The sequence below is a fragment of the Plectrocnemia conspersa genome, unplaced genomic scaffold (assembly GCF_051122295.1).
Source record: "Plectrocnemia conspersa isolate PC_06_02 unplaced genomic scaffold, ASM5112229v1 ptg000003l, whole genome shotgun sequence".
Lineage (NCBI taxonomy): Eukaryota > Metazoa > Arthropoda > Insecta > Trichoptera > Polycentropodidae > Plectrocnemia > Plectrocnemia conspersa.
The window spans coordinates 5769212-5786279 of NW_028277167.1; the positions used below are offsets into that span (position 1 = coordinate 5769212).

The following is a 17068-nucleotide window of genomic DNA, read 5'->3' on the forward strand; positions in this document are numbered from 1 at the left end:
GGAGCCATACGAAAGTATGGCTCCCCATCCCCATACGTACGATATACATATATTTTAATTAAAATGAAACGCTGGTTTTGAATTTATCATTAGATTTGTTCTGTAATGTTTCATTAAATTGACAAATAATTGTCGACTCGACTAGCAATAAATGCGTACAAGTATAGGGCAGGTATATTCATTATATGCGATAAATAAAATATAATATTCAATTTTCACAGCATCGCGGTTGGATTTTGGGGTCCTTCGGTTTAAGAAATTGATGGAAGGAACACGAAATTCACAAAAAAATAGTTAAATCGTAATCGCGAAAAATTTAGGTCTCTAGTAATAACACATTAAAACTAAATATCAGACTAATAAAAGAATCATAAAGATTCACCAATTACTACTTTAAGTCTTATTATCGTAAACATAATTTAAATTTAAATTTTAGTATTTAAAAAATCGTAAGTAACTCCCTTTTTGATAATTATACAATATGATTAAATTGAATTCAGCAAAATTAATGTTTTAACTATTTTTCATATAAATAAACTTGAAATCTTCGACATTATACTTTAAATAGGTCAACAACAACAGCAAGGTGACCTTCGCGTCACTCTCGCATTAAAAAAACAAACAACTTGCATTAAAATAATTCGAATTAGAGATAAATATTTTAAAAATAGACAAAAAGGTGAATGACATTTGTTATTTTTAATGAAGCATAACCTTGAATTGTCTGGATGCATCTAGAAATATTTAAAAAAAAACACCAGTAGTTATGCGACCGCGGTCGTAAACAGTCGAATCAATTGTTTTGTTACATTTATCTCGAATAAGTGTTCTCGTTCATATTTTTTATAATAATATCCGTTTCGATGTTTTTAATTATAAAATAATAGTGTAATTCAGTGTATGTGTTAGAATTAAGCAGTGTATAATTGAAATTAGTGTAGTGTGTATAATAGTGTTTATTGCATCGGCGCTGGCGTCCTTACAGACGCCGCGCCGATGCCCCCCCGCACGACCCGTCACGCCGAAGGACAAGGTAATGTCTTTGGAATTTTCTGTGTCTTATAATCGAAATGTAATAAAAATATTTTTTTTTTCTCTATTTTCAACGGAAGAACATCATTTGAAACGTTAGTAATTTTGGCACATATAAATTAGATTTAAATAATATTTTTCATATGTAAAAATAAACTTGGAATCATCGACGTTATACTTTTAGAAGGTCAACATTATTACAAAGGTGACTGACCTTCGTGTCACTCTCTCATTAAAATAAATCGAATGAGAGATAGATTTTCTAAAAATAAACAGACAACTTGCATTAAAATAATTCGAATTAGAGATAAATATTTTAAAAATAGACAAATTATCAACCTTCGATAAATAATATTTTTTTTGTAATCTGAGATGCACGACATTTTAATCCTTAGGGTTTATATGAACATAACATGAAGCATAACCTTGAACTCGTTTGAACTTGTTTATGCATCTCGAAATATTTAAAAAAAAAATTAGTAGCTATGCGACGTCGGTCGCGTTAACAGTCTCGTTACATTTTTGTCGAATAAGTGTTTTCGTTGATATTTTTTATAATAATATCCCTTTCGATGTTTTTAATTATAATGTGATAGTGTAATTTAGTGTATGTGTTAGAATTAAGCAGTGTATAATTGAAATTAGTGTTTAGTTGCATCGGCGCGGCGTGCGTGGCGTAGCGCTGGCGTCGTCGCTGGTGACGCCGCGCCGATGCGCCCGCAAACCCGTCACGCCCAAAGACAAGGTATTGTCTTTCTAATTTTCTGTGTCTTTCCAATATATAATAGTTAACCCTTTGTGCTCGTAAGTCGACATCCGAGTGTATTCCAATTTACGTCGACAAAACTTGAAATGCATTTATTGGCTTTGTGTTGGAGCTAATTTTGCCAATTTAAATTTATTAATGGCAAAAAAACTTCCGGTAAACAAATTTAAGTATTATTTAATTTTTAACTTATGCAAATAACCCAATAATAAGTTTATTGTAAAATTTTTAATCGGAATATGGTCGTTTCGCGTGGTGTTAATACCAATAATTGACACCGATAATTTACGGTGTCAATTAAACTAATTTTTTCTTTCGAAGGGTATCTATATTTTTATCATATGGGATTATATGCTCTAATTGTGCATAATTCTTACTATTGTGTGTCTGTTATCAAATAAAAACGATTTTAGTATGACGGAAAAAAAGAGCGAGATGCAAGCAGAGCTCGCTATTTCGCTCACACTATTCAAATCAGCGATTGACAACTATCGACAACTCAAATAATAATATTAGTCTTTATTTATTTATTTATAAATACATATATTGATTTATTTTTACAAATTATTCATGTAATTAAGAATGACGATATAATAATGTTATTACTGTGATAGTAGTAGGAACGATATCTAACCACCTAAAACAAGATGGATTATGCTTATTTTAATCTTAAATATTATGACAATTAATTAGTATGGTGCGCCAAGTAAATATTGTTAACCTAATATAATACCTCTGCACCAAGAGATCCATTTACCCGAAACTATAAAATAATATATCGATTTATAAAAACACTAATCAATTTACTAAGGGAGATTAGTTTATTATTATTATTTGTAAGCTAATAAAAATATTGTTTCTAAAACAAGTTTATATATGGTCCCCTTTTAAAATTGTAAATTCTACAATTTTTTTTTTATAATTTTCATTTTAATTTTTAATTTCATTTATTTTATACACTTTCTGGATTGATAGTGCAGCAAGAGCATTTAGTATGTTAAGACTATTTCTACCAATATTAAATCTTGTACAAGTTTCAAGTTTTAGAATTATCTTTTAATGTAATCATTTTTTATGATAAATTCAATTCTTTTTTTAAAAACTGTTTTAATAAATTCCTAAATATTTTGGTATGTCCAAATATGGTTTTAATTTCAAATATCATTAGGGAATAACAGTATTTTCATATTTCCAAGGTATCGGGTTTTCTAATAAGAAATTACAATTTTTTTCTTCCATTGAAATTAATGTATAATTGTCAATTGGAGTTTGGTAAGTCTTTTTAGGAGATTTGATCTTTTCATTGAGCATTGTTTTAAAATGTTGTAGTGCTTGTTTTGCAAAAAAATTAGTTATTCGATTTTAGTGATTATTTTTAATATTTTTCTTAAAAACCACAAGATTTTATGTCTATCTTTATCTTCCAAATTATAATATCTAAAAATATTGGGGCGATATTCAAAGCTAGTTATAGATAAAATATTTTGTCAAATATTGTAAATCTTACAGTATTATTTATAGTAATCTTAATCTCACTGATGTATATCGTATGTATGGAAATGGGGAGCCATACTTTCGTATGTACGTAATGATTAATAAATAATAATGTTTTCATTTACTGAGCATTTAAATCGTCATTATGCTCTGGCACATAAAATACTAATTTTACCGCCTATATTTCGTGAATTTTAATTCTTGGTAAATTTCCCACAATTTACTTATATTTTATATTCCTAATTCCTAAAATATTCATTACTTGATATTCTCCAAGTATTTTGGCGCTCTTATGACGCGCTCTCTTTTTTAAAGCGCTCATATGTCTCTCTGCGCATTTGACGCACGCTATTTTGTTACAGCGCTACTTTGGTAAACGCTCTTATGACGCAGCGTTTATAATGCAGCGCTTATATGACCGCGCTCATTTGACGCACTCTCTTTTGACCGGCTGCCGTGTTTGTCCTCTTTTCAAGATTTTAATTATATATTTTTTTTAATTGGTATATATTTTATGCTTCTTGACATCTCTTTGTATATCAGGAATTTGTTGAACAATATTTTAATTTTTTGATATTATTTATTGTATGCTTTACTTAAGACTTATACCAACTCCTTGCCTTCTCTTGTATGATTAATTTAATTTGGTACATTTTTGCAACTTAAAATGAATATTTAAAAACAAAAATTTGGATAATAACATCAGAAATAAATAAATTGTAATACTCGAGCGTATCTAACACAATCTCCTTATGCATACACTCGAACTTAATGGAATAAATGGCGTATAACCGCTAAATTCGCTTCGGGGGCCGGTAGGGAAAAGAATCGGGCTCGGAGTTATCGGCGGTGTAGAGAACGTTACGAGCCAAAAAGGGAGGTTTTTAGGATTCGATCGATTTGAATATTTCCGTCGTTATTGAATACATTTCGCATATTCGGCGATAAATCAAAGTGTCACGGCCCCCGCGGGGGTAACTTTATCGGGGCCGCTCCCGCAAAGTCGTTTGATAATCTGCTACACTTTCCGTCTTCGGAAAAAATCTTTCATTTCAAATTAACATACAAAAACAATTTCTTTTACCTTCATTGTTTGTCAAGCCTCCGTGAAATAAATTCTTCGAATCTCTGGCAAGCTCCGGCGACTACCCTACACCGATGTCGCCTCCGAGAGAAATCCTCGCTCCCTCGCCCTTCACTGTCGCTTGCCAAGGCGCTTTCATTTCCACTTGTTTTTTTATATACCCAAGTTTTTAAAAGTTGGAAATTAAATTAAATCCTCGAGCTTACTCTTTTTATTTTCCACCTTTGTACACTCGTATATATGTATATATACATACACAATACATGCGCGCAATACTTTTTTCCTTCTCCCTCTCCCGCGGCGGATTGCGCTGTAAGAGGTTTTTATGATCGGATTTTAAAAACTACCGAGTTCCAAAACGAAAGAGTTCCTCCTAAGCTGCTTATTTAAAAAGCATAACCTGCTTCCGTCGTACTTTTGTACCTAATGGTTCGCAATAAGGAAAGTAGGGTGAGCGTATTTAACATATTAAAAATTAAACAGATTCAGTCTGCGTTGAGTTTCTTCACGCAAACTTGTTTGAAACGAAGTGTTTAGTCGACACAAAAGCTAAATATTATCTATTTAATTGTTAGCTCATTATAAATTAATAAAAATGTCTATCTTTTTAAATAAAATAATATCTATACAACTAATAAAATAATAATACCCTAATAGAAATTAAATTTAATGTTTATAAAAATTAAACAATATCTAAACTTCACTAATGTATTGTTTTAAGAGTATGTCACATTTTTGATGAAAACGAACGTCTTAAAAAATAGTTCTATAAACATAAAATATTGTGAATTCATAAAAACATTTTAAAGTCTCGTGAAATATTACTGCTTCAAGAACTATTTACCAACCTTTAGTTTCAATATGTTGTACACGAATAAAAAGCACTTAAAACATTTTTTTAAATTCATATATTTTGATAACAGTTGGCTTGCTTTGTTATAATTTAATTGATCATATACAGTTTTTTTTAATATATTATACATTAACTATTTATGAAATAAAAAATACAATTAAAAAACAATAATTTTTCTCTATAGTAAATTAAAATTCAAACATGTATGTTAATATAATACATCATTAGTGTTTTAATATGTTGTATTTAAAACTCACTCATTATATTGTATTTTTAATAGATTTTTTATTATTGCTGAACTGGCAACTGTTTAAACAACAGCTGTTGAATATTTAACGTTTATTATTACCAAAGAAGCGCTGATTTTTTTGTTCTAAAATTTAGAAAAAAACTAATTGTAAAATAGAACCTAAGCACTTCTTTAGAATTCAAAATTTGATATTTTATTTTATTTTAAACATTAGTTATCAAGAAGCAAATATTTTTATCTAGTATATCAAAAACACACAAAGTAATTAAAATAAATACAAAGCATACTCTTTAGAATCATGCAAAATATTTTGGATGCTTTCTTACAAATTATATCTAATGAGTAGCGTTGTATAATTATTTAAAATCTACAGTTATTTTAACATAATCTTAATCTGTTAATAATGTTGAAAATTATATAAACATTCCTAATTGATAGTAATGTAGAGTACACTCGGGATAAGGATGCCGGTTTGTTATCGTGTGCGTGTACATGTATATGAGAGGGAGAAGCGATGTAGAGTGTACTTCGTTGTCTCGCTTTCTCTTTTATGGACAGTCGCTGATTCGTCAGCGCTGGTATTCGTCATTAAAGTGCAGTGTGGCACAGAAGTTCGATCTTCTCTAGTGATTTATTTTAAATAATTTTGTGTTGATATTGGTTTAAAACCCAGATATGCCCACTGTCCACTGGGGTAGGTCACTAAACTCGTGCCACTGTTTTTTATTTATAAATGCAATTTTAAGAGAACCACATTTCTTGGGCATATCTGGGTTAATTGATATCAAGGCTTCAAATATACACTGTAAGTTATTCGTTCTCTTACCCGTGGATTAAAATATTTTATTTATTTTTCCATTAATCCGTACGTTGTTGGTTTTTTTACACTATTCTCTGTAAGGCTTAAAAAGTTATTATTCTTATCGTTGCGCCAATAATAATTTTTTAATCTTTTCAATGAATTCTAATGATTTAATAGAGTCGTCGAGCCATTAAACAATCTGCGAATAATTTCTTTCCCCATTTTATATCTTTTTGCTTTTGAAGAATTGCTAAAGACTTCATTATTTTTTTGAGTAGTGAAAGATTTTGAATTTTGCAAATATTTAATTAATGACATCAATGTCTGGTTTCTTCGATTATATAATATATTTTTAATTGTCCGTTGAAATTTCCAACTTAGCACAGATGTATGTATGTTAAATAAACATATATTTTCTTTTAAAATAAAAAAAATAAATATGTTGAGCGAAATTGTTTTGAGCCACACAGTTCACGCACACAATAACAAACCGGAATCCTTATCCTGAGCGTACGCTAATTTACAATTAAACTAACATCTTATTTTATGATTTTAAAAGTAAATTTTATTAACCACACAATATATAAAAACAATGCAGTTAATTCTCTTATCTTGCAAAATTCTTATTTTTTCAAGAAAATGTCTTTTAAAGTACATAAAGGATTATTGCGAATGTGATATGTTAAAATCTTTTTAAAACATTGGTTATCAAATTATATAATCACATATTGTATATATGTATGTATATTAACTAAACAGTTAACGACCGTCTTTTCATTTGAAATACATAAATATATATTTTAATAACTTCAGAATATCAAATATTTATGTTAATAGTTTTTTACCATGTATGATTCTCACTATGCTTATTTATAAGAAAGTGAGAAATATACACAAAGAAATATAAAATAATATTAAAAAAATCTTTCCTAATAGAGTTCGAATCGCACAAACTCGCCAAGAAATGTTTTATGAAAGAGAGAGAGAGAGAGAAAGAGAAACCGAAAAAACCTTTGCCACAATTAGGTTAAAAAAACTCCTCGGCAGAAACAAAGAAACAGAGTTTCAGTAATGATGCGAACAGGGCCGCATTAAGGGGCGGGCGACGTGGCACTGGGATAACAATAAATCCATTAGCCGTTAAATCATCGCGCCACTCCCTACCCTGCAGCTTTTATATTCTTACCTTTTTATTGTCATTTTTATATTTTTAAGATCCCCATCTTGGCCAGTTGGATAATTTAATGAGGGACACACCTTACTCGCTACAGGATAAATAGTATGAAAAGGAAGCAATTTTCACAAATGACAAGTCGATTTCGTTTTTATTTTTATTTCTTCTCCCTCTCGTATAACGTAATATTTTTATTTTAATGAGCGTATATTATAATGGTAGTTTTATTGTTATATTTTTTTCAAACACAAACAATAACATTTAATAAATACATGTGTAATAAAATATACGGTTTAATTTGTCTTGTTTATTGTTCACGCTAGAGCGAAAAGTTAAAGCAAAACCACCGAAATATATTTATACACATTACATATTATATCAAAACACACACATGAACACTAACAGTGGAACAATAACCCAAGCACACACATAGAAATACATATATAAATACGCAGTATAAGGGAAAGAAATTTCGCATCTTTACGCTATTTTCCGGTGTCTCGTATGGCAAGCGGATGTCGCTTTATTTATTGTATTGTTTTCACATAGTTAAGAATTTGTATTGCAGTGCGCATTCGCTTTAATCCCAAGGATAAACACACATACACACAAGGCACTATTTTATTTCGCTTAGCTTTCTATTTACACAGTTGAAGCTGTTGCCTACCTGCGTCAGTGTTTTGTATAAGGCAGCGTTATTATACCCTACAAGGTCGGACAATTAAGTTGTGAGACTTTTTTTATTTTGTATTTTCGCGCCAGTCGAGTTATATATTCGTGACGCAGGGTGAAAACTATTCGGTGAGTTTTAACCGTTCGTTCATTAGTACATAAAGTTGAACGTTAGCTGACTTCACTTCACTGTATGTTTTATAGCACTTTTTAACTTGTTATATGCTTAGTTTAATAATTTATGTGGTCTGGTGTTAAATAGTGTCAGTAATCAGAATAAAGAAAAATAGTATTATTTTTATTCATACATCTCTTGATTTTATGAAAAAATATTTATTTTATTTTTAAGCACCTATACCATTACTTAAATACACGTTCAACTTCAGTTATTTTCTTTTTCAAATTATACTGATTTTCGTCATCAAAACGCTTTATACCCTAAATAGCATTTAAGTTTCCTTCGTCATTGAACTTTTTTTTAATGCTTGATTTCATCAAGTTAATAAAAAATACATTAAATTTAAATCTGAATAATGTTGAAATGACATATAGATAAATTTAGATTTGATTGAATTAGCGGTAGAGAAAATTAACTTATATTCTTTTGCTCCGATGTGTTTCTTGTTTATTGTAAAATCTTACCGTCTACCGATAGTAATTTAAAATGTCTGATAAATACATTATAACACATGTTAGAAACAGTTTTATCTAGTTACAAAATACAGTTTCAAAAAAGGCAATTAATCACTAAAATTATCATTGAATGGCTTTAACATTAGACACAGAAGGCACTTCGCCACGACACCATGTAGATTGACTTTTTGCTCATGGAAACTCTATTTCTATATATGACATTTATCTTCTATTTTATTACCGGTATTCAATTGAAAGGAATTGATTTGCGTTTATATAGCCTTTCTCCGGTTACATGATCGATCTGTAAATAATTGAATAGGACGGCTGTCAGTAGGCGTGTCACGTGGCGCGGGGGGTCAGATACACAGCGAAGATTATGGAATGGTATCCGAAAGGATTCCGGGCCAGTACAAAAAGGCCGCAAGCACGACGGGTAGATGAAATTAGAAAGGTCTGCGGTGTTGGGCGGATGCGGTAAGCCGAGGATAGTTTTTCGGCCTCGGGTAGGCAGCGGCGTATTGAAAAAGCTTTCCCTCGGCCCGAAAGTGGATAGGGTTGGACTCGGGGGTGGTTGATTATATATAAAATAAATGCGAAGAGATCGCACAGATAGACCTTGGAGAAAATCTTTGTTTGCCTAATTTATAGAAACAGTAAGGAAGCGATGCTTCGAGCCGAATCGTGACGCTGTAAGTGTAGTTAAGGGATCAAAATTCTTAAACAGTTCACAAAAGTCTTAAGAACAACATACAGAATTGATGTTATGCTTGGTATCGATTGTGTGTATTATGATATGAGATTATATAGAGGCTCATAAATATATTCTAAAAATAAAAATGAACTTATTTAAAGCTGTTATTTTTCCTTGAAATATGAATATTAAAATATTATAAAATAGTATCGAAACACAATGCTGATTTTTTTCTTACAGAAAATATTTACAATATGTTTAACTTGAATCACAACATATTTCTTTTGACATTTTTATTGAAACTATAATAAAAATTATTTTTACTAAAATTATAATTTAAATTACCCGGTTTTCTATCTATACATATTAAAACATTTATATCCAAAATGTACAAAAATATTTTCTGAGAAATTAAATTTAATTTTTGCCATCGATTTGTTTTAAGTTGTACCACATGCTTTCACAACTAATCATATGTAAATGGTTCTTAACCATTTTTATCTGACATGGAATTAAAAGTTTTTAGATGCTTTATTTATTATTTTTGTAACTCAAATTTATTACTCTCAAATAATTTAATATCATGATAAACCCAACGTTATTCAGATATAAAGGCAGGTTAAAGAAAAAAGTTAGCCGCTAGAAATCAACAGAAATACAATTTGCAATCAGGGTCATTGTTTCACTTACATTTGTATATCATTTGACAGCAAAATAAAGTTGAGAGTTTGCTCTGTGATAGTCTTCTTAAATTGAAAAAAGAATAGCTCAACCCAAATAATCAATAGATTTTTTTCATTCATTATCTTAGCTCCTAATTTAATAATTCAAAGAAAATATAATAAAACGTAATATTACAAAGTAATGTTTGGAAATTTCTTAATATAATTAAATGTTGTTTTTATTACATTTATATTGAAGTATTTACCAACATAATAATGTTTTATATAACTTGTGCTAAATTAACTTTGGGAATTATAGTACAAATAATAAATATATTTTTGTATTTACGACGTCACAAAAGCTATTGTCTTTAAATATTTTTAAAACCGGTAAACCTTGTTAAATGGAGTGAAAGTTCGATTATTCTCACTTTTGCTTTACAATTTTTTTCAAGCATCAGCGCAAAGAAAATATAAAAGGTAATTTAACTTCTAATTTTGGCAACACACCTACGGGGGCCGGTCCCCATCCTATCTTTTATCTTTGTTTTACTTTGTAATTAATGAGATGAATAATGTCAACCCTTCCTTTTGTCATTTTGCGTGAGGTGGACAAAATAAGGGCCCAGTTCAATATGGCGCCGCGGGCGAGATAAGGCGCCGCCTATTAAAATATTATGATTACATTCCATTATTGTGTCAAATTAAAGGTTTAATTGTATTCCTGAACTTTTATCTGCCGCGGCCCATCTGTTGATATCCCTTAATTAAGGTGAGCCCTTGGCTAACCGACTTACCTAGAAATATATTTGACCTCTTGCTAATATCTTATTACAGTTGAATATGTATTTATTTAGACTAGTAGAGTAACTAGAGGCTCATAAACAAGCGACAGTGCAAATATAAGATTTATTTGGAATATACGTATGTTTCATTATCAACGAGATAAGACAATATTTTTAGATAGTTGTTGTATTGTCACTGAACTCCGTTCTTTTTTATTTTTGTAAGTAGTAAACATTGATTTATTATTTTTTATTATTTATATCAGAATATTAATTATGTTTATTTATTTTCGATATAAATGTTTGAAAAAAATGATTATTTCGTCTCTTTGTGTGAGTTCGTATTTGTATGCAATTCGGAAAGACGTTTTCGATGTTAAAAAAAATTCTTTCGAAGCGTACGTATTTTTTCCTCTCTTCTCGAACATTTCTTTGCCCTATTGCGAGCGTTCGTTGATTGGGGAGGAAAGTTATACTCTTTCTTTGTTATAAATACCAACCACCCTCGGGAAGCGGAGGCCTCTTTGTGACAATGATTACTCCGGTACCTGTCATTTAACAATATACATTTTTTTGTAGTAGTAAGTAGGCTCTGAAAAAGTGTATTAAAAAAAGGACAAAGTCTGCAGAAATTGCTACGTCTGCACGAGCGGGCAAAAGTATTATTACTGGGATTGGTTAAAAACCAATTTTCGCTCAGACTCGTTCCCTTTTCATTCCTTGGCCCTTTGGCGAGATGAGAATATTTAAAGCGTCGATTTAATGCGGCTAACTCCGGATGATATTTGAATTTGAATGAGATGTGTATATATTTTTGCGTGTTTGTCGTAAGAAAACGTTTACATTTCGCATAATAGACGCTGCATTTGTGTCGTACAATTTTGATAAGATGAGCTCTCAAAATTTCGATGCTGAACGTTTTTGTGACAATATATTATTTAAATTTTTTTACTGCTTTACGTTTTTGCTTTACGTTTTTGTGACAATATATTATTTAAATTTTATTTATTATATTTATTAAATAATTAAATTATGTGGCTTTATAGATTTTAGTTCACTTTTGGTTAATTTATTTTTAATAACATTTTAATCTCAATGATTGTAATCAGATATAAGCGCAAAATTAAAATTGATATATGCTCAAAAACTTATACAGATTTATATTAGCAATGTAGAAAATTTTAATCTCCGCCAATATGTAATTAAGTTAAAATGTTTGAAGTATTAAACATGTTTGTGTTTCTTCTTGAAAATTTTGAGAAAAGAAAATGCCTCTTTATCAAACTAATTTTTTTGTTAAAAATTAAATTTGTTAAAAAAAATTAAAAATGTAAAATAACAACAGTTATTATTAATAATTTTCTCTGCAATTCAGGTATAAACACATTAGCCTGAAATCCCTTCAGTGCACGTATTAATTAAATAATAATAACTTAATCAACGAGATCAACTCTTTTTTATTATAATACTATCTTATTACTTATGTTTTTAATGATAATTTATAACCTTGATATTTAAATGACCCTTGCCTATTTTTTATGGCACTTTGTGATAATTTATATTTAAAAGCTTTAAAAATAAATATATTAAATTTATACACTAAATGTTAATTTAAAACACAAAATAGAGCGCATATAAACTTTAGTATAAATCCAATATTATTTAACGTTATTGTACCACTTTAAATGTAATCTCTCGTAATTAAGTACTACACATAGCAGTAGTGTAAAACGATTATTGGCTTCCGAAATCGGATTAATTCCGACATTATACGCGGTTATAATGTAATAATGTACGGCGGGACGCGTCTCTATGGCACGAATAAAATTTCCATTTTTCCAGCAGCACCATAACCACTTGCGTTGTACAATTCAAGTTTAAAATTAAATTACACAAGCGATAATTTCACACACGGCCACCGGCGTGATATATTCGGCTATACAATGGACGCCATTAAATCCGGGACAAAGCGTAGAAAACATTATTCGGGTCCATTTTTGTACGCGACGGGATACTTACGCAAAGTGGGTTTAAGTACGTATTTACAACTCAAGGCTGGCGCGCTGGTGTATGTAAATAAAATGTGTTTTATATTTTATTTTTTTATTCAATAAAAAAAATTGTAATCTAAGATGTCTTATAAAATTTATGCTATTTTTGGAGTAGATAATATAACGATGTGTGCAGTTTATTCATAAGGTGCTTGCCTCTACTGTAAAATAGTAAATGCTAATGCCTGCACTACACTCTCTGGAAGTTGTTCGAACCGAAGTTCAACTGAATCGATTCTAAATAAGAATTCGTTATGGTGTGACATTTGTATAAACCGTTCTAGGAAAATAAATAAGTATATTCTAAACGATTTTTTTTAACAAAATCAAGTACTACTAAATATTTTTAATTATTTAATTTTATATAAAAAAAAAAATAACGATATCTGTTAGAAAAATAAACTATCAAAAATATAATTAATCCCTTTTGATGTCCTAAAATATTTAAAGATGTCAGTAAGAGTCGTTGAAGTCCCCGATAAGCATATGGTATTATAACTTGACCACGTGACCACGATGCAGCGCTCAACATACGTGTTGACCATAGGACGCCTACGCGCATACTGAAATTAAATCGAGTCACTCGTTCTATCTCAGTTTGCGAAACACCATATCATTATCTCTCTCACTCTCGACACTTAACACGCTAACAGTATCTCACCGCTCGCGTTCGAAAGAGCAGCTCCGACTTCGGTCTCTTTGACTTCGGTTCTTTTGCCGACAATGTTCGGAAGCGCTCGAAGCTGGCCAAGTTGACTGAATTACCCCCACTTTACCTTCCATTCTCGGTAACCTCGAACAACTTCCGAGAGATTTTAGAGCGGGCAGCACCGAACTCGACCGAAATAACCCCGAAGTAACACACTACATTCTACTGGCTAGGTTTCTCAGCCAGCTGATGGATAGTTTGAGTTGGATTTTCTTTCATGTCTTCAGCCAGGACATCGTCGTCCATCTATTCTATTCTCTCACATTCAGGATTTTTATTGTATCCAAATTTCCCGTTCGAAAGTTTTTAAACCATTTTTGCCATTTACGAGTCTCTAATGAATTACATTCGCAACTGAACACTTCGTAAATATTTTCAGTGACCATATTTGTCAATTTTTTTAAATTAATTCATATTAAAAATTTTAATTCGTGAAATGTTGGGCCCAATTTATTTTTAAATATTGGATTTAGGATATGCACTAATAAATATTTAACAAAAAAGTACTCAAGGAACAACTATTTGTTTAAACTTATATCATATTTAAAAACCGATATATTACAGGATTATCTTATATATAATATGCATAACAATATTTATATATCCACAAAATAATTTATTATAAATTATTTTTTTTGTCACGCCATTTTAATGAAGTGTCTTTGTCAGTCACGTTACTCTTACTGTTTTTCAAATAAATATATAAATATACTTTATAATTAAAAAATATATATATATAATCTCATAAAATTGTTTTTTAAATCGATTTTAACAAGCCATCAAGCAAAAAACGTTATCGGCCATCAAAGTCGTATATGTAAATATTTACGTTTTCTTATCAGCGAGCAAAAAGGCAAAGGAAATATTCCCACGAGCTTATCGTTCTACTGCAAAATTTATTTTTTTCAATTACAAATATTTATTTAAAAAAAACTGGCAGTCATTTGACGGCAACCGGTTATTTTGGCGTTGTTTGCGAACGAATGTACATATTTGCCAAGAGCTAAACGGGACGTTTGCCGAAGCTTCGAATAAACTGGGGATATATAGCACAGATTCAAATCACAAAAGGCACCCTCGCAATTAGGAAGTGGTAATAGGGGATGCTTATTAAGGGGTGGTGGTGTTAAAGCTAGCTGGGTTTAAACATTTTTATTCCGACACTTCTATAAATTAAATTAAATAAATTTCAGTCAATATATATGTAATGTTTATGTCCTTAAAATTCACTTTACTTAACTATTAATTATGTTTAATGCCAATAATTTAATTATCAAATAATCTAGTCACTGCGGCACTACAAATAATCAAAATAACAGTTATGCAGGTATTTATTTTTTGTAGTAACATTCGTGCTTAATTGTTCATCGTCATTTTAGTCTTAATGAGCATATATATTTATTATAATGAAGCATTCTGGGCGGTTTTCGTCAAGCATAAGGGGCGTAAAACGGCTTTATCATTAATCTCAACACTTTTACATGAAAAATATGGCTTTATAATTAATAACGGCGCATAATTAATGCATATGTGAACGGTTGTATTATGCGTGAGTCGGGAAATTTTTTTTACCACCGCTTGATTCGTTATACGTACTGTGTATGGTTCACGTCATATTATATAAAATTATATAGCGTAATGCGCGTTTACCCCTCTTGAATTTTCCAACTGCTTGTTAGCATTTTACAACTGTTCATTGAAATGACCGCCATAAAACTTTCGTGAGCCGACGTCAACCATGAATTTTTATTCTTGGACAGGTCGCATTTTTTCATAGTTGCCATTTTTCTTTCATATTTTTTTACATAAAAATATTTCATAAATTCAGTTCTAACACAAAGGTTTTTTATCGGTGTATTTAATGTTAAGAAAGTTTTGTGATGACCTTAATGAACAAAAGTCAGATAAAGCAAGGTCTACAGAACATGACAGGTGCTCGATAAAATACTAATCTAATTGTAATGAAAAATACCCCCTAATTTGTTTTTAAATTCAGATTAATAAGTATGTTATTTTAATAAAAAAAAATGGTGAACTTTAGTATTTTTTTATCTGTGTTTATTCAATATTATTTCAATGATCTTATAATATACCATTTTTCTTTTAATTTTGCTATTAACATCTTATAGATGATTACACTTAGCTTCTTATCATCAGTTTATAAGGCAGATAATAATCCCTAGATCATAAATATTGCTAAATTATAGTAACAGCTCTACTAAATATATACTGTAAAAAAATCATACTTGTATAAATAATTGTGGAACATTGTATAAGATTTGACTAAAAATCGGGGAATTTTTTTAAGAGAGCCAGGAAACAAGCGCCACACAGGTAACCCGGCGACAGCTTCCACGAACGGAAGAGATGAAAATTCCTGGAAAATATATTTTTTAACACATAATAAGGAACAAAAAAATATTATATTCGGGAACAAATAAATTCCGCTTGCGTTCGCGCAAGGCGTAAAAATCTTTTCAGACCATTTTTGCCAGGGGTCACGGATTTTAATTTCGGAATTCGGCGGTTACAAAAAAATGTACATTATAATAAATTTTTGAAAGGAATGCTATCGTAGATTGCTGCCTCGGAATTTCACCTTCGCAAAAAAAGAAACGTTATTTTCAACAATAATTTTTGTACGACTAACCTCACACCAGTAGAGTAATGCGTATTTCTTGTCTGCGCCGTTAAGTTATTAAACTTGTAATCTATCGGGAGTTTAGATGATTTATTAGATCCTTTAATCACCAAACTTTGCAGCTTTATTGGCCCACGGGTATGACGAATATAGACTGAAGACGCCAGCAAAATATGATTCGCTTAGTAAAAATTAACTATGAAACCATACAAATTTAAAATTTTACAATTAGCAAAATAGATTAGTGATACAGATTAAATCACATAGTAGAAAACGTGAACTTATTCTAGCTATATTGTATCTAAGTATTTAGAATTTTAGATCGTTATTTACTGACACGTCAACGAGAAATGAAATTTATCATTTTGACTTAATTTTCTCAAGAATTATCGATATTTTTTTAAAAAAAAATAAATATTATATCTAGTATGTGATTTTAACTAAAACACTATATAATTTTAGATATATTTATATTATTGATCAACAGAAAGCTTGCTAATCGTTATAAAAACAATTTGATATATTAATGATTTTTTTATAATGAACGCGTACAATCAAAGGGCAAAAAAGTATCGATCTACTTCGATTGATTACAGAGCATTGAGTTATGAAGGAATTTTGTCACTGATACAACCTTTAACTAAATAGTGGCTTTAAAAATTCAGTAGTTGTAAAACAGTTTTAAATACTCGTATAAATTTAATTTTTATCAAAAAAGGCTTTTTAAAAATTCTCATAATAGTTCTCGACTTTGTATTTTCGAAAA

At 30.0% G+C, this 17068-nt stretch overlaps 1 protein-coding gene across 24 annotated transcripts in view; it reads left to right on the forward strand.

The window, feature by feature from the left end:
- Rbp6 (RNA-binding protein 6) overlaps positions 1-17068 on the forward strand; it is a 1186203-nt gene that overhangs the window by 631854 nt on the left and 537281 nt on the right. For 5 of the 24 annotated variants that reach the window (XM_088182894.1, XM_088182910.1, XM_088182915.1 and 2 more), the window contains exon 1: positions 1511-1777. The exons of 14 other annotated variants lie outside the window; for them this stretch is intronic. The gene's annotated coding sequence lies outside the window, so the exon portion shown is untranslated. Of the gene's footprint in view, positions 1-739; positions 1034-1510; positions 1778-17068 lie in introns of those variants that run through there. 5 more of the 24 variants (XM_088182893.1, XM_088182918.1, XM_088182922.1 and 2 more) reach the window with 4 other exon arrangements.